Source organism: Carcharhinus amblyrhynchos, chromosome 14, assembly GCF_965287045.1.
Source record: "Carcharhinus amblyrhynchos chromosome 14, sCarAmb.v2.hapA, whole genome shotgun sequence".
Lineage (NCBI taxonomy): Eukaryota > Metazoa > Chordata > Chondrichthyes > Carcharhiniformes > Carcharhinidae > Carcharhinus > Carcharhinus amblyrhynchos.
This window is the reverse complement of record NC_137337.1, coordinates 73353366-73365832: the sequence shown is the minus strand read 5'-3', so window position 1 is coordinate 73365832 and position 12467 is coordinate 73353366. Positions and strand designations below refer to the sequence as shown.

Genomic DNA, 12467 nt, shown 5'->3' with positions numbered 1-12467 from the left:
TTAAGAGTTATGGTGAGTGGACAGGTAAATGGAGCTGAGTCCACAATAAGATCAGCCATGATCTTATTGAATGGCGGAGCAGGCTCGAGGGGCCAGATGGCCGACTCCTGCTCCTAGTTCTTATGTCCTTATAAACTGAATTCTTTGCTCCCTCTCATTTTGGGCCCACTGACTCAATGGCCTTCACCTTCTGCCCATTAACCAGGTCAATTAACCCTTCCGTTCCTCCATATCTTCACTACCCAAATGGGAAACTGCCTTGATCCTCGAGATATTTATCCATTTACTTTAGCAACACTGCATCCAAACAGGAATTGGAACTTGCGGTGAAGTACGGTTGCGACTAATCCAAATAGCGCACGATGCTACCAACTGAGTCCATTGCAAGAATCGAGCCAAATGCTTCAAGGCAAGAATTCAAAATCACACGAAATCTATGTTTGTGGTCAGAACTATTTTAATTGGACCTGTGGGGGAAAAGGCCCATGTCACCTGACACTGACAGGATCACGAGTGCAACAATAAAACACCTGGCCCAGTTGAGAAAGGCACCGAATATAAAGAGGGAAGTTCCAACAAAATCACAACGAATCTCAACAGCCAAATCACAGTGACATTACCATTTGATTCACACAGTGCTTACAGGGTGCAAAAGGCTTGGATAGGTGAACACGCTGTCTTATTTAACCTTTTAAACAATGGCAATCACTGACAGTGCCCCCATTATTAAAACTACAAAATCTGGGTCAATATTACAACTGGAATCTATCAACTGCCTCTTCCCTGCCCTTGTCTGGATATCCTCAGATAGTGGGGCAGCAGGGCAACGCAGTGGTTAGCACTGCTGCCTCACAGCACCAGGGACCCGGGTTCGATTCTGACCTCAGGTCACTATCTGTGTGGAGTCTGAATATTATCCTCGTGTCTACGTAGGTTTCTTCTGGATGCTCTGGTTTCCTCCCACAGGGCAAAGATGGCATAGCGGTGTTGCTACTGCATTAGCAATCCAGGGACCCAACATAATGCATTGGGGACCGAGGTTCAAATCCCACCACAGCAGATGGAGAAATCTGGAATTAAGAATCTACTGATGACCATGAAACTATTGTCACTTGTCGTAAAATCCTATTTGGTTAACTCATGTCACTTTAGAGAAGGGAATCTGTCATCCTCACTTGCTCTGGTCTACATATGACTCCAGCAATGTGGCTGACTCTTGCAAATGCTGGCATCTGAAACCAAACGAGAAAATGCCGGAAAATCAGCTCTTTTCTCTCCTCACAGATGCTGCCAGACCCGCTGAGATTTTCCAGCACTTTCTCTCTTGTGGTTAACTGCCCCTCAGATCTGGTCTAGCAGGCCACCCAGTTCAAGGGCAATTAGGGATAGGAAGTGAATGTTGGCCCAACCAGCGACACTCCCATCCCCTGACAGAATTAAAAAAAACCTCAATCACACAAGTTGCCCACACCCCCTGTAGTGGGCGTCACGCTGAAGTCCGTCTCTAATTACCGTGAGACTCTGCACAAACCCCCTCGACAAGTTGGCAAGATTTCAAGAACTGGTTCACGGCACAATTCTGAAATTCAACACCACTGAGGCAGCTGACACAAAAGTGCTCAATTTAAAAACAAAATTAATGATGCTTCTGGTTTACTAAATAAACAGCAAAGTCAGCTTTCAAACACTTATCTAAAAGCTTTGATGAGTCAGCGTGCAGCTTTATATTTGATAAACTGCCCTGCACTGGAACAGCACAGTTTTACTGAACATCATCGAATGACAATATAATTAAATACATAGACACAGTCTACTGGGTCATAAGATTGCTATCAGACTGTAACTGACTACATTGCATGATCATTGAAAAAAAAACCCTGTATCTTGCAGTACAAGCAAAATGAGAACTATAGAATCCCTGAAGTGCAAAAAGAGGCCATTTGGCCCATTGAGCCTGCACCAACCACATTCCCACCCAGGCCCTATCCCTGCAACCCCACGTACTTACTCTGCTAATCCCCCAACAATTAAGGGGAAATTTAGCATGGTCAAATCAACCTAATCTGCAAAGTGGTTACACTAGGTGTCATGACTTGAATGAGGTTGGATTCTTGGAGTCCCTGATTGGATGGAATTATGGCCTCCATCTGGGAGCTCATACTCCAACATTTTCAGCTTTTACAGATGCACCATAGAAAGCATTCTTTCTGGTTGTATCACAGCTTGGTATGGGCTCCTGCTCTACCCAGGACTGCAAGAAACTACAAAAGGTCGTGAATGTAGCCCAATCCATCATGTGAACCAGCCTCCCATCCACTGACTCTGTCTACACTTCCCGCTGCCTCGGCAAAGCAGCCAGCATAACCAAGGACCTCACGCACCCTGGACATTCTCTCTTCCACCTTCTTCCATCGGGAAAAAGATACAAGAATCTGAGGTCATGTACCAACTGATTCAAGAACAGCTTCTTCCCTGCTGTCGTCAGACTTTCGAATGGCCATACCTTGCATTAAGTTGATCTTTCTCTACACCCTAGCTGTGACTGTAACATTGCATTCTGCACCCTCTCATTTCCTTCTCTATGAACGGTATGCTTTGTCTGTATAGCAATACTTTTCACTGTATACTAATACATGTGACAGTAATAAATCAAATGCCAACCTCTTGGGCCTCACTGAAGTCAATACGGCGGGTCTGGAAAATCCCAGCCCAACAAACATTAGTCCAAGTCCCTAGTCACTAGTCCAGTAATGTAACCAATAAACTGAAAAACTCGGTGTCAGGGAAGGCATTTGCCCAGGGTATAAGATCAACAAATTTCACTGCAAACCATAAATACCATCATTCCACTGATAAACCAACAGTGACACTGGAGGTTGGAGATGTCTTAATAAGGTTCAGGCTGCATTACACCTGTCAGCAGGAGGACTTTAAGGTATATTTTTTGTTTGTGTTACGGTGTAAAAGTCAAACACTTGTCATCTGTACAATTTGGATCGGGCAAGTCCAATGTCACCATCTAATGATAATGAATAATTTGTTCCACTATTTAACACTTCCACCAAACAAGCAAGTTAGAGGACGTGGATAGGTTCGGTCCCCACACTCAGCTTGTTAGATGTTTTATCCTTCACCCCCTGAAAGAATAATCCTATCTAATTAAGAAATAAATTTCTGCTGTATAATTATGCCAAAATTACAGTCATTTGCAGGTCTCCAACGTGGAATAACTGAAGCGCCATTAATCAAACAGAGTAACACCTTGGAACTCCGATATTTATCAAATACTTTTCAGTAACAAGAACTACAAACAATATAAACCTCACAGGAAAGGGACTTCATGATAATGAGGCCAGTATGACTGCAAAGTGAGCTGTGGGTCTTGGGAGTCACTTTTTACAATGATTAAACGAATAATGTTCATTCCATGTAGGGAAATCTAGGGGCCATGTATGAAAACGTTAGAGGGAAGTGTCTCCTTCAGTTTATTTGCTGGCAGGTAGTATAGAGTCAGCCTGTAGATGGATGATTCAATCCCCCACCAGAAAGGTTTCACAGCTCGCTAACTCAAGGGAGGGACTTTCACAACACCAGGTTAAAGTCCAACAGGTTTATTTGGAATCGCGAGCTTTCGGAGCCCAGCCCCTTCCTTCCGCGGGTGAGTCACTCACTCACCTGAGGAAGGAGCAGCACTCTGAAAGCTCATGATTCCAAATAAACCTGTTGAACTTTAACCTGGTGTTGTGAGACTTCTTTCTGTGCCCACCCCAGTCCAACACCAGCATCCCCACATCAAGGGGAGGAATGAGAGACTGAGGCCGGAATTCATACCGCGCCGCCGAGGATTTGACGCTCAGCCAAAAATTCATTCGCTGCAGCGGGACTGGAGAATTCCAGCCGCGGATGAAGTCGGAGAATCCGGCCCCAAGTCTATCTACTTCATCTCATTGGTCAAGTTTGGTTTGATGGCCAGTCACTGCTTCTTACCACCTTCATCCCAAACTAGGCCACCCTCACCTGGGATTCTCCAATCCCGCTGCAGAGAATGAAGTTTTGGCTGAGCGCCAAATTCTTGTGATGGGGTCAAACAAGATCGGGGTACCCTGGCCCTAGTCTCCCTCGGTCACTGCAAAAGTCTCTCCCACTTCATCTTGCGAGCGCTACGGAGGAGTCTGTATGAAATGACCTGGGTGCAGTCTTTTTAATGTCAGCACACAAGAGGAAAATACCAACGCGAGGATAGTGTGGTGATGTTTTTAGGCCAATAAACTGCACTGTAGGACAACGTCCCCAAACTTCCTCCACTTTTCTCACTACCCTGAAAGCCTCCTCAAAATGTCCCTCTTCAATCATGCCTTTGGACAGCTCTCCTCTCCACTCACGTTTAAGAATAAGGCGCCACATAAATCCAGGTGCCAGGTATTGTTGAAGTGCTGAGGGTTTACATGGCAATTATTTCTTATCATACCAAGGATACCAGTAGCTATGGAGCCATTGAGGTTTATAGCAGAACAAAGCTGTTCAGTAATAAAAGCAGAAAGTGCAGGACTCAGCCGGTCTGGCAGTGTCTGTAGAGAAGGAAACTGGGTTAACATTTCATAGAATCCCTACAGTGCAGACTAGGCCATTCAGCCAATCGAGTCTGCACCGACTCACCGACAAGAGGATCTTACCCAGACCCTTTTCCTCCCCCCCACCTTATTCCTGTAACCCCACACATTTACCACGGTTAATTCCACTTAACCGACACATCTTGGGTCACTCAGGGGCAATTTTGGCATTGACAATCCACTTAACCTACACATCCTTGGACTATGGGAGGAAACAGAGACGGGGAGAACATGCAAACCTCACGCAGACAGACACCCAAGGCCAGAATCGAACCCCGGTCCCTGGAGCTGGGAGGCAGCAGTGTTAACCATTGTGCCACCGTGCCGCCCATTTTGAGACTCTTCCATTTTGATCCCTTGTGGCTTCGCTATCTCTTCGCTAGAGGAATCCAAAAATGACGTCTGTTACCCTGCTCTCGCCTCCTGTCAGTTTACTCTTGAGCAATCACCTCTGTCTCAAACATGGCTAGTGGCAAAGCATTTCACAATATTACCAAACATGCAAAACAAAATTGTCCTGCGCTCTGTCCTAAATGCATTTCTCCAATTCTAATTGGAAACTGACATGTCAAAGGACATGCTATAATCTTATTGCGAAATTAAGTGATGGAAGCGTTTCATGCACGGGTCCAAAGGGCTCTATCATTTTACTCCCTCCTGCCTTCCATCCCACCTTAAGTTTTAGTCCTGTTCCTCCCGCCTCATTGCTCCACATCTGTTACATCTCAAACTTTTCCCAGCTTTGACAAAGGGTTATCTGGACCCAAAACGTAGGGTTGGATTCCCCGACCATGCCCACAGCTGGGATTCTCCGTTCCCGCTGTCAATGGCGGCGGGGGACGAACGGCTGGAGAATTCCAGTCGTGAACTCTGTTCATCTCTCCACAGATGCTGCCAGACCAGCTGAGTATTTCTGGCATTTTCGCCTCCAGGCTTCCAGCATTTTACTCTTACTCTTGGGGAGTCGTTGGCCTAGTGGTATTATCACGAGACTATTAATCCAGGAACTCAGCTCACATTCTGGGGACCCAGGTTTGAATCCTGCCGGGACAGATGGTAGAATTTGAATTCAATATCAAAAAAAATTTGGGAATGACCGTAAAACCATTGTCGGAAAAATCCATCTGGTTCACTAATGTCCTTTAGGGAGGGAAATCTGCCATCCTTACCTGGTCTGGCCTACGTGGGACTCTAGAGCCTCAGCAATGTGGTTGACTCTCACTGTGTACTGTTCTGGTCACCCTATTATAGAAAAGATATTATTAAACTAGAAGAGTGCAGAAAAGGTTTATTAGGATGCTACCAGAATTTGATGGTTTGAGTTACAAGGAGAGGTTGGGTAGGCCGGGATTTTTGCCCTGGAGCGTAGGAGGCTTAGGGGTGATCTTATGGAGGCCCATAAAATAATGAGGGGCACAGATCAGCTAGATAGTCAATATCTTTTCCCAAAGGTAGGGGAATCTAAAATTAGACATAGGTTTAAGGTGAGAGGAAAGAGGTGTAAAAGGGTCCAGAGGGTGAAGGTGAGTGTTTTTGATTTGGTTTATCATTGTCACATGTAGTAGTATACAGTGAAAAGCATTGTTTCTTACAAAGCATACTCTTCATAGAGATGGAAACAAGAGAATGCAGAATATAGTGTTACAGTCATAGCTGGGGTGTACAGAAAGATCAACTTCATGCAAGCTAAGTCCACTCAAAAGTCTGACAGCAGCGGAGAAGCTGTCCTTGAGTCTGCTGGTACGTGACCTTAGACTTTTGCAACGGAAGAAGGTGGAAGAGAGAATATCCAGGGTGTGTGGCATCCTTAATTATGCTGGCTGCTTTGCCAAATGCAGCGGGAAGTGTAAACAAAGTCAATGAATGGGAGGCTGGTCTGTGGAAACAAACCAGTGTGTGGAACAAGCTGCCAGAAATAGTAGTAGAGGCGAGTGCAATTTTATCTTTTAAAAAGCATCAAGAGAGTTACATGGGATATCTATAGCAGGATGTGGACCAAACGCAAGTAATTGGGACTAGCTTAATTGTAAAAACTGGGCAGCATGAACAAGTTGGGCCAAAGGGCCTGTTTCCATACTGTAAACCTCTATGAATCTATGCCCGTGGGCAACAAGGGATGGGCAATAAATGCTGGCCAGCCAGCGATGCCCATGAATGAAAGAAAAAAATTAAGGATTATTATTAATAATCATTATACTGTACTCTTTTTCTCTCCAACCTATTGAAATCCTTCAATAACATTTTAAAATTGAATTCTGTTAAATCTCCTCTTTGTTCAACAGGGAGTGAGCAAATATTTGTTGGTATAGGATCACTCATAAGTGAGAATTTTGCTCATAATCAGATTCCAGTTAGCCACTCTACCTGACAACTATTCAATAGCAACTAGCAAACAATCCCACCATAGCAATGGAGCGGAAGTGAGTTATCAGTGCAAGTTGCTTCTGCTGACACGGAAGTGCAAAAAGTGACACAACAGGAAATGAGATGTTTGAATAAGGTTAAAACTTACCAAAGAATGGCAAACATCAAAAACACTCTCGGGGAAAGCTCAACGCTATCCTTCAGCTAGAATCTCAGCAAAACAAAACACTCATTAATCTGAAAGGAAATCTTCAGCCCCTCCTTCCTCTTCTCCTCAAGTCTCCTTTATTGCTTCCAACGATAAAGGTTACGTTGGTCAGCTATCATAAGACATAGGAGCAGAATTAGGCCACTCGGCTCATTGAGTCTGCTCCACCATTCAATCATGGCTGATTATTTTCCTCACCCCCATTCTCCTGCCTTTTCCCCATAACCCCTGATCCCCTTATTAATCAAGAACCTATCTATCTCTCTGTCATAAAGACACTCAATGACCTGGCCTCCACAGCCTTCTGCGGCAAAGAGTTCCACAGATTCACCACTCTCTGGCTGAAGAAATTCCTCCTCATCTCTGTTTTAAAGAATCGACCCTTTAGCCTGGGGCTATGCCCTCTGGTTCTAGTTTTCCCTACTAGTGGAAACATCCTCTCCACGTCCACTCTACCCAGTTGATAATGTTATCCTGTGACGTTATTAACTTACGGACATGCGCAGAAATTCATGAGAGTTCAAAACTGATTACACAAACCAGTATCTCACTTAGGGCTCATAACCAGCTTACTGGGGCCTGCACTGCACTGCCAAGTGAGGTGGTTGAGGCAGATACGTTAGCCACATTTAAGGCTTATCTTGATAGGCATGTGAACCAACAGGGAGTAGAGGGATATAAGCAGTTGGTCGAGATAGATAAATGTGATCAGTGCTGGCTTGGAGGGCCGAAGGGCCTGTTCCTGTGCTGTACTATTCTTTGTACCAAGAAGATTTTTACCCTATTACTCTGTGCTGCTCCAAGGCTGCAAACTACCATCAGAATTCTACTGGCTTGCCCGCGCGGAGCGGACAATGGAAATGTCCGGTGACCTCGGGCGGAACAAAGCCGTAAAATCCCACCTTATGTTTCTTGATCCCGCTCATTTTGCTTGACAGAGGAGGGCCAAGTGTAACGACTTCATCGAGGCCCGTGAGGTTGGCGTCTTCGAGTACGAGCTCCCTGACAGAAGCCATAATCCCCTACCCAAACAGGGAGCTCATATTCCAAGAGGCCAACCTCACTGAAGTCATTACGCCAAGTGCAACTTCATTGCAGTGTTAATGTAAGCATGCTTGTGACACTAATGAATAAACTTCAAACTTTGTTATTTTTTCAATAGCGGTACAGCTTGGAGTCCTGTTACATGGCAAGCTAAATTACAATATTCATTTGCAGAAAGGGTTTTTAAAAATTTCGAAAGACAGTGCTACTTTAAATGTCAGGATATGAGGGAACGGTACACCTCGTAGCTTTTGTTGTGTCTGGCAATGTAAATTTGAGGGGAATCGTAATTTTAAACTACAATGACAGAACGCTGGATTCTAAATGATACATCAATGTGTGTGAATTCCGTTATAAAGGAGATTGAATGCTCACTACCCACAGCACATTAGGGTATAAATTACCTTATTTTATTCCCTCTTGCAGGCAATATTCAGGTGGATGACAAGACAGGAGGCAACTGCAAGAGAGACAGAATTCAGCCTTCAGCGGGGAACTCGAACACAAGGTGAAGGTACACAGCAACTTCAGGGAGGGGAGACAAAGTTCGCTTATAGGATCCACACAGTGCAGAAGGAGGCCATTCAGCCCAAAGAGTCTGACGCGACCACTATCCCACTCAGCCCCTATTGTCACCAGCAACAATCCCGCCCAGCCCCCATTTCTGTAACCCCCCCATATTTATCCTGCTGGCCTCCATAACACTAATGGGCAATTTTAGCATGGCCAAATCGACCTAACCCGCACATCTCTGGACTGTGGGAGGAAACTCAAGCAGACACGGAGAGAATGTGCAAACTCCACACAGACAGTGACCCAAGCTGGGAATCGAATCCGGGTCCTTGGAGTTGTGCTAACCACCGTGCTGCCACTCGAAGCATTTTCAAAAATCCAGGAGCAACAGCAGCTCCCACACGCTGGAAGACTAGACCCAGCAGAGAGGATGAGAGAAGAAAATTCTTGACCACGTGGGTGGCACAGTGGTTAGCATTGCAGCCTCACAGTGCCAAGGACCCGGGTTCAATTCCTGGCTTGGGTCACTGCCTGCGCACATTCTCCCCATTCCTGCATGGGTTTCCTCCATGTGCTCTGGTTTCCACCCACAGTCCAAAGATGTGCGGGTTAGATGGATTGGCCGTGCTAAATTGACCCTTAGTATTAGGGGGTGCTGTGAGGGTAATTACACAGGGTTACGGAGATGGGGATTGTTGCTGGTGACCCGAGGCCGGGAATCAAACCCGGGTCCCTGGCGCTGAGAGACAGCAGTGCTAACCACTGCGCCGTCCTAAAACATTAACGCAACAGTGCAAATATTTGGATGGAAATGTGAGAAAAACGGATCAGAAAGGCACTCATCTTTCAAAGACTGAAAAAGGCTAAAGCGTACGAGAGTTGAAAAATATGTAGTCAAACCAAAAATGAACCACTGATCACAAAATTCATCCATCAAACATTCTCCAAGGGGAAAGATTAAGCTGGTGTCCAATTACACACTTTAGGTTTGATCTAAAATCAGAAGTGGGCATTTGCAGAAGTAGAGTTCAAATTTCATTAAACTCTAAGTGGAGACAATTCATTAGCTTTCAGTGGATTTGCACATCCAAGACATTTTTTTCTTGTGTGTTTAACTATAATCACAAGAAGGATGACTAAAGAAAGGCAATTTTGGAAGGACAACAATTTAACACAAGGTGGAAGCGGGCATACCTTACACACAGATCACGGTGGATTCATACAGGTTATTTTGTCAGCTCGTGTTTGATTCTTAGAGTACAATATGGTTGAGAATGGCACAGCATGGTGGCACAGTGGTTGGCGCTGCTGCCCCACAGCGCCAGGGTCCCGGGTTTGATTCCCAGCTTGGGTCACTCTCTGTGCTGAATACGCACTTTCTCCATGGCTGGGTGGGTTTCCTCCGGTTCCCTCCCACAATCCCAAAGACATGCTGGATCAAAGCAAAATTACTGCGGATGCTGGAATCTGAAACCAAAAGAGAAAATGCTGGAAAATCTCAGCAGGTCTGGCAGCATCTGTTAAGGAGAGAAAACAGCTGACCTTTCGAGTCCAGACGACCCTGTGTCAAAGCTGACAAAAAAAAAAGCTTTGACAAAAGGTCATCTGGACTCGAAATGTCTGCTCTTTTCTCTCCTTACAGATGCTGCCAGACCTGCTGAGATTTTCCAGCATTTTCTCTTTTGGTTCCAAAGACATGCTGTATTTTCATGCTAAATTCTCCCTCAGTGCACCCAAACGGGCACCGGAGTGTGGCGACTAGAAGATTTTCACAGTAGCTTCATTGCAGCGTTAATGAAAACTTACTTGTAATGCTAATAAAAATTTAAAAAATAGAATGGGGTAGGCCATTCAGCCCATCAAGCCTGTTCTGCCATTCAACACCAATTTCCTACATTATCTCTACGTCACCTATTGTCAATAGTTTCCAGAAATCTATTAATGTCTCCTATGAACATGCTCGATGATTGACATTCCATACTGCTCTGGAGTAAAGAATCCCAAAGATTTACCACCCACTGAGTGAAGAAATTCCTCAGACCCAAATGGTCCACCCTTCATCCTAAGATGATGCCTCCCTGGTTTAGACTCACCAACCAGGGGAAACATCTTAGCTACATCCATCCTGCAAAAATTTCACACATTTCAGTGAGATCGCCCCTCATTCTTCACAATTCTAGGGAAAGCAGACCCAATCTCCCCAATTTCCCCTTGTGTGTCAATCCTGCCATCCCAGAGATCAGCACTCCCGCTATGGTTAAGTATATCCTTCCTTAGATATGATGTGACAATGTCCTGAAAGTGGCTACAGATCATGAACCCACTCAAGTCAACCTATATGGGTGGCAGAGTGGTTAGCACTGCTGCCTCATGGCGTCTGGGCCTGGGTTCTTTTCTGGCCTTGGGTCACTGTCTGTGTGGTGTTTGTACATTCTCCCCGTGTCTGCGTGGGTTTCCTCCAAATCCTCCCGTTTCCTCCCACGGTCCAAAGATGTGCAGGTCAGGTTGATTGGTCGTGCTAAATTGACTCTATGTCGGGGATTAGCAGGATATATATATGGGAATAAGGCCTCGGTGCAGACTCAATGGGCCAAATGCCCTTCTGCACTGTAGGGATTCTATGATAACACAGACTACGCTGAGAGATTTTACCATCACACCTCCTTCTCACATTCCTCAACCACCTCATATACCAGCCCTAAAGCAGACACCACAACCTGGAAGCCAAGATAGAGTCCATATTCTCGATTTGCGCTCATGACGCAGCAGGCCAGCTGCGAAACACTGCTAAGCGGACACTCCTTACTACTCCCTTGGTCACAATATTCCAGCTGATGCCTCACCAAGGCTCCATATAGCTGCAGCAAGACTGGGTCAAGGTTCTGGGATTCCCTCCCGATTGGCACTGTGGGTCAACCCACAGCACGGGGACTGCAGTGATTCAAGAAGGCAGCTCACCACCACCTTCCCAAGGGCAACTAGGGATGGGCAATAAATGCTGGCCCATAATTGAATAAGAAAAATTACACCTGTACTCAAGCCTCATTGTGAGGAAGGACAACATATCACTTGCCTTCCTAATTGCTTGCTACAACTGCATATTAGCTTTGTGAATAAGGACACCCAGATCCCATTCAACTCCTGCACTTCCCAACCTCTCACCATTTCAGAAATACTCTGCCTGTTTTCCTGACAAAGTGAATAAATTCATTTCATGGGTGGCACAGTGGCTAGTGCTGCGGCCTCACTGTGCCAGGGACCCAGGTTCAATTCTGATCTCGGGTGACTCCCCTTGTGGAGTTTGCACATTCTCCCCATGTCTGCGTGGGTTTCCTCCCGCAGCCCAAAAGATGTGCAGGTTAGGTTGATTGGCCATGCTAAATTGATCAAATACGCGTAGATTAGGTGGATCGGCTACGCAAAATGCCATGAGGTTGTGGGTATAGGGAAGGGCCTGGGTGGGATGCTCTTTTGCAGAGTCAGCATAGACTTGATGGGCCAAATGGCCTCTTCCTGCACTGTAGGGATTCTATGTTTCTACTCTCCTTAACTTTAGTGTTCTACTATCCCGAACTGTACACAATAATCTGTGACCTAACTGGTATTGCATTTGAATTTGATTATACTTCCTGGGATTAAACATTTGAAATTCTTCTGTCTGCCTATTTGACCACATCTTTCAGTGGCTCACTATAGAGATAGAATTTCCTTGTTACAGAGGGAGTGCA

At 45.5% G+C, this 12467-nt stretch overlaps 1 protein-coding gene across 5 annotated transcripts in view; it reads right to left on the bottom strand.

Moving 5' to 3' along the window:
* The window catches only part of LOC145352783 (alpha-(1,6)-fucosyltransferase), a 565169-nt gene that overhangs the window by 482345 nt on the left and 70357 nt on the right, over positions 1-12467 (bottom strand). Inside the window, exons 2-3 of one of the 5 annotated variants that reach the window (XM_080203100.1) lie at positions 8631-8686; positions 5780-5852 (exon numbers count right to left, since the gene is read on the bottom strand). The exons of 2 other annotated variants lie outside the window; for them this stretch is intronic. The gene's annotated coding sequence lies outside the window, so the exon portion shown is untranslated. The remainder of the gene's footprint in view (positions 1-5779; positions 5853-8630; positions 8687-12467) is intronic. 2 more of the 5 variants (XM_080203101.1, XM_080203102.1) reach the window with 2 other exon arrangements.